General features: G+C 37.5%; 1 long non-coding RNA gene across 1 annotated transcript in view; it reads left to right on the top strand.

The window, feature by feature from the left end:
* Positions 1 to 1,452, top strand: part of LOC139949843 (uncharacterized) — a 134,315-nt gene extending 132,863 nt beyond the window's left edge. Inside the window, exon 2 of the long non-coding RNA XR_011787590.1 lies at positions 205 to 1,452. This is a non-coding gene — a long non-coding RNA (uncharacterized lncRNA). The remainder of the gene's footprint in view (positions 1 to 204) is intronic.
* The last annotated feature ends 9,436 nt before the right edge of the window (positions 1,453 to 10,888 follow it).

Below are 10,888 nucleotides of genomic sequence, written 5' to 3'. Positions count from 1 at the left end.
TACAATGATACTGGATAAACGTGCACCCATTATGCCCAAACAGTTCATTACCGTCAAGTCTGCAATTGAATTTGACTGCGTATCTCTATGTGAAATGACTGAAGGTCAAAGGTGAGTCTATACCCCGGTTTTGGATGCCGATCTCTGGCGTTATTCACGAGCCTTGAAGTGTGACGCCAGATGTTCAGGCTACCCCAGACAAAGATATTGACAAAATAGGGAGACTGTCAGTGTCAACATGGGGCTAGATAGCTCAGTTGGTAGAGCTCTGGCTTAAACTAGAGGTCGTTGGTTCAAATCCTGTTCTAGTCGGTTCCAAAAAAACTATTTGTAAATAGTATGTATAATAAATGTTAAATTTGCATTGGGGATATTTTTTTAAACCCCATACCCCCGATGTGTGTAATGCACTGTACACTCAGTACATTTTCAGTACGATTCCAGTAAAAAATATTCGGAGGCATATTACTATGGTTGGGTTTGTAACCCACAACATTTGCAATTCTAGTGCAGATATCTTGCAACTAGAGAACCAAGATTGCCTTGTGGCTAGAGGCTGTTCTAGTATGCTATTGTAAATACAATTAATTTTGTTTGTAAATGCTTAGAGAGGTGATATTTTGCAGCCATTTTACTATTCCGGGGCTAATCATAAGGCACCATGTCAACAGTCAGGCACGTTCTAGATGCAAAAGAACTTAGCTCAGAAGTTATAAGCTAAAGTAGTAGTCCCAGCCAATTTTCTATACCTTCCGCCCGGGTATTAGTTAAAAAGCATGACAGTTCTTTTCAGAACTGAGAAGTCTCCAGAACAATCCGATAAATCTACTTCGCGGTAGTAGAATATAGTAAGACAGTTCTCTAAAAAACAAACTCTACCCGGCGAATGGACACACGCATGGTGTTACCGCAAACCAAATACATGTATATACGATGTGACCTCTGACGTCACTCAAAAACCAACATGATTCGCGCGCCAGTGTCTTAGCCAGGAATTTGGAAAGTGGGAGTGCAAACTGAAAAAGTGGGAGTGCAACCTAAAATCACTAGAAAAATAGAAACGTGTGCGTAGCCCACAATACGAGCGCGCACCGCCAAGTCTGTCTCACCCCCCCCCCCCCCCTCTTAAGGGCCCTGGAAGCTCTGGCTACTGTATGTGCTCTCTGGTGGTTTGATGCATTTCTGGTACCTATTTCTGTGATAAGTAAACTATTTTGATTTAATTTGTGTATTGTTTTGAACTTGAAAATGAGAGCCTTTAAAGCACAGATATTGTAAAGGTGATCAACGTCTGCTATTTAACTCTATGAAATGTTTCTGGGTCAATATTAGGCCAGTTCAAAGCAGTTACTTGGACCATGGAGCTGTGTTTGGACCCATTTAGCATGAAATGATTCAAAAGAGATCAAATAATGCAGTACAAGTTTGCTGTCAACAACATATTTTTTGCCATGTGTTACTCTTGATACAAAGTTTTGCTTAAAGACTAAAAAAAAATGAAGAGGTATTGAAGAAGAAATTAAGAGTTATCATTTACTAATGTTAGTTTTGTTTCCATTCTTGTCCATTCGATTTCAGAACTATAGGCCTAAGGTCAAGAAGCTGATAATAGTTTATGTATTTATTTTAAACAAATCAATTAGTTAATGTAAAATAACGATTCACACAAGTATTTGCAACCATCAATATGCCAAGAGTGATTTACATGTACCATAATTGTTTGCTTAATTTAAACTGACTGATCATGGTAATTAATATTTTCCTTAGTATGTGTTAAGGTTTCATAACGATTAAGTCTTCCAGTCTGTGGAGAATAAAGAACAAACAGTTACGAAAGACAGTGCCATTTAAGTAGTTCCACTGGGCAAAAAAACGTACCATGCATTGAAAAATAAATTTAGGAGGTCTACAGCAAAACTGACTTGAGATTTGAAAAGAAATATGAACCAGTTTTTGATCCTTTTGAGCGGAAAATAAACATTGTTTTGTCAACTGCATTAACACCCATGAGATGTAAACATTGAAATCCAAAAAAGTCTCGATGTTTCAAACAAACTCTACAACGAACAAACGATGTGCCCTTGAATTTCTAGAAGGAAAAAAGATCGTCATGTTTGCCGCCGTCGAGTTGGGAAAAACTGCGGAACCAATCTACAAAGCAACTGCAGAATGTATGCGGTAAAAGGTGCACTGCACCGCGTGTCACACAGTTACTGATTCTGACGTCATAGTAGAAAAATCCAGAGCGCGATGGTTTGTAGGATCGTGGAGATGAGATTGGTACCTAAAATAATTGAAACGAAAACGCGTGTGAATTCGCCTCTATCATACCACGCGTGCATTGAGTTCATGCTGCCTGCTGATGACGGTCGATGACGTGTAATTTGCACGTGCGTTGTGTAATGTGTGTTTTGTGCGTTGTGTTTTGTATAGTCGCAATGTGGTCAGGGTTTTCGAGGCAACTTCGAGTGATTGTTTTATGGTTGCGTCGTTGAAATTTTGATTCAAAAAGCAGGAAATCTGGTAAAGCCAAATCTAATCTTACTCACTGCTGTTTTTAAACTGTTCAACAACAAAAAAATAATAAAAGAAGTTCAGTAATTTTCACTAAAATCATTTAACAGCACGGCTTCACCGAAGCCGTGCATCAAATTTTTGCCCGTGTTTTCAGCCCAACTGACCGTGCTAACACGGCGTGCACGGCTCGCTAGCTAACACGTTGTCGCGCGCGCGCATACCGCCGGGCAAAACCTTTATGTTTTGGCAGCCAGCTAGAAAGTCTTTTTGCCCGGCGAAACATGACGTGTACAGTGTTTTGTCAACAGAGGGTGGTTTGAATGTAAACATAGGTCACATCGTCTATATATTGATTGTTATTGTAGGGTAAGAGAAGCACAAGACTTGTAATGCGCACGTATCCACCCTGCTGGGTGTTCAAGGCGCAGTAAAAACCAAAAAACAAACAAAACAAAGAAAAACAGACACAACAAAATTAGTCCTTGAAAACCTGTGACTTAAGATAATTTTTGAGAAGAGATTTGAATGTTGTGATACAAAGACAAGATCTAAGATTAAGTGGCAGAGGGTTCCATATGCGTAGTGCAACTGAAGAAAAAGACCTGTCACCCCATGAACGCGAGACTTGGGTTCAATGAGAAGAAGCATGGAACTTGATCGAAGATTCTTTGATGGATTCCATCTAATAACAAGTTTCCACCTGACTCATTCTGATAAACTAATGCACTTGTATGCTTGTGTTGTTAATCTTAATTTTGTTGTAATTTAGTCTTTCAAAGGACTCTGCTAGGGCGCGCCATTACAATTTTTTGAAAACTAGCTACTGAGCTTCAAATGAACCATGAGATAAGTGAGATAAAATGTGCCTTAAAGAGATTTTGTATTTTTTTCTGAAATAATAATGAATGTATTCAAGTATACTGTACTATTTTTGTAAATAAATTGACAATTAATTATGATAAAATGAGATCATAATTATTGAGTATTCACTTTGATGATATTCACTTGCTGAAGTAGGGAATATTTGTTTATTGAAGTTTATTTATTTTAATTTTTATTTTATCTGAAGCAGATGAATTGTTTCTAATCTTGATTGTCAGTTCCACACTGTCACATTAATTATGTGCCATTGTTGCCAAGATATGACTTTGTTTTCTCTTAAATGGATCTGTGTGTGTGTGTATTGAGGTCCTCTTTATGTGGGTCCTTCAATTAACTTTTAATAAGAGCCTTTGTGGGGGGGGGGGGCTTTGAGATTTCTTGCGGATGAATCGGGGATGAATATACAAACCAAACAGTTAGAATTACCCTGTTTTGAGTGGAAAATGAGTTTATTGCTTTATATGAAACCAATGAACTATGTTTGCATTTATTTCATAATTTCTTATTGTGTATTTTTAATATCCCTGTAGTCTTGATATCGACTGGCTCGGGGGGTGGGGGGGGGACTGGTCAAGTCTATGAATCTTTGTTTGTTTTGATCCTGATGTTTGTTTGAGATAGTTATCTCTTCTGCTTGAATTCCTCCATATTGTTTGGTTTTTGCCCTTAGACTGATGTGCAGTAAGCATTGTATACTTCGGTCCTGAGTCCTGTTAAAATCCACAGGCATATTACTTGGGTAGAACATGGACTACCTCCATGGGTGGAATATGTCTGTGGATTTCTTGGAAAGTACCAAAATACAGTGCTTTACACATATTGGTATATCAAGAAGGGTAAACACCAAATGTTATTCTTTATCCCTGATGCAAAATTGCATCTTTCAAAGCGAAGGTTGTCAATCAAGACTCGTATGAAAAATATTCAAGAAAGAGTTAATATTTTACCAAAATAACTTTCAATTTATGGAAATAAATAAATGAATTGACTGAGAGTGTTTATCAACGGATAGCAGTCAATAAACTTTTTGATTGGGCAGTAATATAAAGTGAACTCATGTTTCATCAGTGTTGTTTTACAATTCATGTGTGAATTTCAAAGACAAACAGTTTAAAATCAAAGAGAATGCGACGAAAAAAGCTGATCAACCAGAAAATCCTCCAAATATCGTTTTACTCTACTCATACCTTGGGAAAATACGCAGAACAAAAACACTCAAGTCCACACACCAAGTAAAATATATCTCAAAGCTTGCTGTTCAATTTATTTATTATTAAATGACTTGAAATTTCACAAAAGATTAAATGCAAGAAACAGAACGATTCCACAATGGAATGTGTTTGAGATAACTTTCAAGCAACAAGGGTTTAGTCTCGAGAGTTAAAGGAGCTTCAGTTTCATGCAAGCAAAACAACAAATCAGAATTACGGACTGTTTTATTAAGGTGAACTAAACTAAAATAACTGCTGCTAACTATACACAGGTTTTGAACTTACAAGTTTTGTTGATTTGGTTTTTAAGAAATCATTCTTAGTCTTGATAGACCCCTTTGCATAGACCGCCATCGCTAAGGTCAAACAATGGAAACATGCATTGCACAACTCTCAGCCAATAGGTCTTTCTTTGACCTCAGTGAGGGCACTTGTTTGAGCTTGTGACGTTATTCACAAGGGGTCTATACCCCAGGTACAACCCATCGCGAAATGAGTAAAGTTTGGCCGAGGTAAAAAAAATATCTCTGGCGAGTAATATTAAGATCATCACTAATATTTACCCCTGCTCATCAAGACTTAGGCATTCTTGAAACCATCTCAACTTCTGTGGAGTACCCATACACCTGGGTGTTGAGAAGAAATTAAAGTTACATGTTTTCGCTAAAGAACACAATATGTCAGGACCAGGGGCCAATTTCATAGAGCTGCTTAAGCAAAACAAAATGGTTAAGCACGAAAATAGCTTGCTTATTTTACACATGTTACAGGCCAAAATTTCATGCCATATTCTTTGCTTGTGACTGGTGTTTAGCTGTTGTTTACTTGGCATAACAATTGGGTGGAGTCTTGGCCGGTAATCTGATTTTACAAAGCATAGATTTTTTTGCTTAAGCAGAATTTTGTGCTTAAGCAGCTCTATGAAATTGGGCCCTGAACTCAAACCCACACTTTGTTGACTAAAAAAGCGATTCCACAAAGCACTTGGGTTCATCTTAAGACGAGTTGTCATTATCACCATAGAGATTTGTATTGTGACATTACAGTTTGCTTAACAATAGCATTGATACACAACTTCAGATTAATCTTAGTTCCTTGTGAAATCGACTTCAGAACTTGAGTTCGCCGCACTAGACTGCTCAAACATGACACACCAATAACTGGTAGTTATGGAAATTTATCAACACTTTTTGGTTATCTCGTTTCTACCATCCAAGTTATTGAAAAGCATTAGTTTGTTATACTGCTGGTAGATTTTTTCAACTCCCTTTTAAGAGACACTCCATTGAGGTAACTGCAATTCCAGCAAACAAGGAACTTAAATTACTGCCAAGAAGCAGGGGCACTGCTTATTCACGATGCCCAGCAGTCATCTACTGTGTAGTTACTCAATCATTCACCTGAGTAGTACACTGTGTATATGGTATGGTACCCAGACTACTCTCAAAAACAGAAGAGAGTGAGAATAGTCTCACAACATACTGGAGAATAAATATCAAACAATTTTCCATTGCGCCATTTTTTTGTAAATGTTCCTTAAAAGATAATGCCACATTTTTAGTGTCGTACAAATGAAAGCCTATTTTCTCTTTACATAAATAATATGTGAAGTTAACATAATAAAAACGAGGGAAGAAAAAAAGGTTTAGTCTATAAGCTGTCACCAACATACAAATCCTAGCTGATTATATTGTTTCTTGGCACAGCAAACCAGTCTACTCTTTGGCAATACATTGTCAGCATGTCACCAACAATTCAATACCAGACACATTTTAAAAACTAATGAAAAATACTTGAACATGGAGTTAAATTTCAAATTTGTTCTGAAACAATTATGAGCAGAAATTACCCTTACTTTGTTTAGAAGTCTTAACCGGTAGCCATCTTGGTCGGTCTGACACACAAGTCAATGCAGGTGAAACAGAGGCAAGGTGTCTTATTGAGGCCTGGGCCCAATTTCATAGAGCTGCTTAAATAGACAATTAATTTAGCTGAACAATTTTGTGATTAGCAACAATTAGCAGGATATCAGTCAGAAATGGTGTAGGTGACATGGTATTTTGGTTGGTAACCATAGTCTGGTAAGCATAACTTTGTTGTGCTAACATGGAAGCCACAGAGGCTGTCGCCTCTTTTGCCCTGGTCTTGGCCTTGGAGGCCTTCAAAAATGCCCCAAAGGCTACCACACACAATAACTCATTTATAGTGGTATACAAAGACTATTTCTATGATGTAGACCAATCAGACAAAACAAAAATGGTAGCGCCCTCTGTTGACACCGCAGCAATGACGCGCGGTGCTCAACTTTTGCACGCCCGGATTGGTGTATAGATCACGTGTACAAAAAAGTTCAAGTCTAAACTGTGGTGTAAAAAATTGCCTGTATATCCCAAATCTGTATAGTTTGGATACAAATGGCCATTGTAGTTGAGCAAATCCTTCTGCTTGATTTTGATGGATTCAGAATGGCAAGGATCAAGTGGTAACCCCTCATCAATCCGTCTACAAGATATCAAGCAATATTAAGGTTTACAAATCTTTGTTTGTTAAGAAAACATACTTTTTTATCTAACACTAAATTTCGCTGTGTTGCTTTTGGTTTCACAACACAACGTTCTTTCTACTTTTGAAAATAATTATTTATACACTTAAAGTTCTGAAATTGAAATTAAATATAACAAAAATCACTTAATCTATTCAAAGAAGTTACATGTATTTAATTTACACACTAGTATCACATAAATTCTTGTATTTGTTTCTTCAAAACTGATTACAAGTTTTCTTGACCATTAGTTTAACAATCTGCCCAGCATGTAATGTACAAGGAATTTCGAAAAATGAAATCAAGAGAGTTATCCAAAATAACATGATGTTTTTGATAAGCAATAAGCAATTTCCAATACAGTGCATCCTCTATAAGTTTACATCAGGCAGACCAGTTCCCCAAAAGCAATCACACAATGCAGCTCAAACAGGCATTTTGGGACCTTAAAGGCCCGGTCACACAGGCCTCGATAACGAGAACAAAAATGAGAATGTTAGAAATGCACGCCCTCCATTGGTTGAATAAGCTTGGGCGTATTCTGTGTGGAGCAATTCAACCAATAGATTGCGTTCTCTTTGCGTTGTTATCGTTATTGTTATCGTTTTCGTTATCGCTGCAGTGTGACTCAGCCTTAACACAGCTGTCTTGAATGCGACAAACATTCACAAGCCTCGTAAAAAACACCATCTTAATGTCAGAAACAGAGAAATTCTTACTTCTGCAAGACGACTAAAATATTGTCACATTTTACCATGATGCACTTTGAAATTGGCCAAAACTGTCCCGGCCAAACTGGAGAGGGCACACTGTATTGCAAATCGCCTTTTTATTAAAACTACCCCAAAAAATCCACCAAAATTGTTTTCCCCAAGTTGCGTTAAATGTTCATGGCAAAACCAAGGAATCTCAAAAACTATGTGTAACCATAAACATGGCAATTGTTTCTCTAACAGTTGTCAATGAAAATGTAATTCATTGCTACAAAACACGAGGTCTCACATAACAAAAATGTTTCCAAATAAGAAGCTACTATTTTCTCACCAAAATGCAGGGTTTGATCTGTGAAATTAGCATAAATAATCACAAGAATGTTAGTGGTATTATACAGGATTGGTCAAGCCCACAACAGAGTCGCAGACAGTGTTCATGTTTAGTGTATTCATTACAATATACATCAAATAACAAACCTGTGAAAATGTCGACTATGTCAATTATTTTGATAAATACATCGCCAGAAAGTTATTTTGTTTTCTCTGAGGTTAAGAACAGTGTCTGCTTGAATGTTTCTTACGCTCCATCAATAAGGAGGTTGTATCCATCTTGGCTGTTTCGCAGTTCCATTTTTTTTTCTCCGACTCCCTTTATGACGGTTTTTGCATAGCCCCGTACACGACTGCATATGCATAAGTGCAGGAGCGGACTGTATTGCATGGCGGACACAATTGCATCTGACACCGGTGTAGAGGCCTAAAATTTAATGTAAAGTGATGATCATAATAATGAAAGATATAGGCGCACATTGAGTTACTCACTCTAAGGCACTGGACACTACATGTAGTGGATAACTCGAAATAAATGTTAACATTATAACTAAAGGTAACGAGAAATGGAGAGCTGTTGATAAGTATCAAACATTGTGGGAAACGGCTCACTTTAAAGTAAACGTAGCTTTTGAAAGAGGTAACTTCTCAGTTCTCACCCTGAAATATTTTAATATTTTGTAGGCATCTGAGAAAGCACACAAGTTTTGTGCAACAAGTTTTTGTTTCTTTATCTATAGCAACTTTGATGGATGACCTAAAGCGAGTCAAAATTTTCATAGATGTTGTATTTTATGTTGCGGGGTACACTGTGAGAATACTGGTCTTTGACAACAAAATTAGTGTCCAAAGGGTCGTGATCGATACCAACTTCCTACCTTTTCAACAAAAGAGTTCATAATCTGGCGAAATTCTTTAATTTCGTAGATTTTTCTAGTCGTTTTCATCAAACTTCTGCAGATTCGTGGCAAAATTGAATTATTTAGGGTCCCTATAGGTAATGACTCTGAAATTTAATGGAAATACGTGTGGCCGAAGTACAAGCAGCTTTGACCGGTCGTTCCACATTTCACCTCGCACTGCAATTATGAAAGAAGTTATCAATCCCACTAAATCGAGGATAAGAAGCATTAGCGCAGTAACGCTACTCAGATTATTTATATTCAAAATAATCGCTATATATTCAAAATAATCGGTATTTTATAGCGATTATTTATCCTGTGTTCGCTCCCGAGAGTATCGGCGGTATCTCAAAAACGCGACCACCTTCTGAAATATTAAAAATTAAATTGTATTTGTATAAAACAATCGAACGGTTCCAAAAACCAAAGGTATACTTTGCTTTTACATTTAGTTGTTTTGGTGTAATTTGCCAAGGGAATGTTAAATAAAATTATGTATTTTTATGAAAGGTTTGTCAGAAAAAGTAATTCATAACCAATGAAGTTTATAGGTAATATGACAATTTTAAGTTTAAAGGGAATATGCACGTGTTGTTTGGAAGGGGTGTGTGGGGGGGGGGGGAATGTGTTGCACACCGGTTGCAAGTGTTGTAGCACCCTCAGCAAGTCTAAAACGTCACCGTGGTGATGACAATGGATGAGGGGGGGGGGGGAGGGTAGGCCAACACCTCGTTCCCTCCGTTTTTTTTGTGTTTTTTTTTGTTCAGTGCAACTTTGAGCGATTTATCCAGCTGCATGCCAGCTAATAGGTCATCTCTGTCAGGACATTGTTTTTATTTCATGCATTGCTAGGCATAACATTAAAATGCCTGATGATATTACATTGGACTTTTTAAGATTCATCAGGATTCAAACTCAAAAGAGAAAAGCAACAAAGTCCAAAACGGTGATTTCTTAAGTTTTGTTGAGTGACTATAGTCACTCAACAAAACTTAAGAAATCACCGTTTTGGACTTTATATTGTCCTGTCAAAAAGAAGTCATAATAATTATGTTGAGGAATAAAGATGACTAAGGGATATGTTACATATATCTTGCTTCTTAGAAAGATGACTCTTAAAATGGTGATTATTGTTAATTTCTGAGATACAGCCAATTATGTTCCGCCACTTCCCCGTCAAGCTCATTATTAAATGTTTTGGAACTAGTTGAGTTTGGACTTAGATGACTTCAGACAAAGCTCATCGATGACTTCAGACAGGGATGACTTCGGACCTAGTCGACATCGTACCAAAATGACTCCGGACCAAAATTACTCCACTGACTAAGTTGACCAGGATCTAGCCCTATATAGAACTCTTCCTCTGTACACATATATGACTGTAGTACAATACGAAAGTGTAAGGCCGACAGGGCTAACCAGGATCCAAACATGACTAGTCTATATGCTGGGCACAATCCTCGAAACTTGTTGACCTTTTAAAATTCATAGAATTGTAGAAGCAAGTGAATGCGAGTCAAAATTAAAACGCCACGGTCGACGGTCGGGTTAGGGCAACTACGGCCACACAAATTAAACTGCAAGGCTGAGACACGAAATTGACACTCTGTGGTTTGCATGAATAATTCCCTTTGGTAGACAGCGGTTATTTGTTGACATCTTCAGACAAGAAAAACAAAACGGGATTTGTCTAAAAATCACCTACACGTGGCTAGCATAGGTTGAACATAAAGTTATATAAGAACTAGAGCGCGCACTGGCCTATATACGCGCGCCCCGGTATGCGAGCAG

Source organism: Asterias amurensis, chromosome 2 (assembly GCF_032118995.1).
Source record: "Asterias amurensis chromosome 2, ASM3211899v1".
In the NCBI taxonomy this organism is placed as follows: domain Eukaryota; kingdom Metazoa; phylum Echinodermata; class Asteroidea; order Forcipulatida; family Asteriidae; genus Asterias; species Asterias amurensis.
Note: the sequence above shows the minus strand (reverse complement) of the source record. Positions and strands in the feature narration are given on the sequence as shown.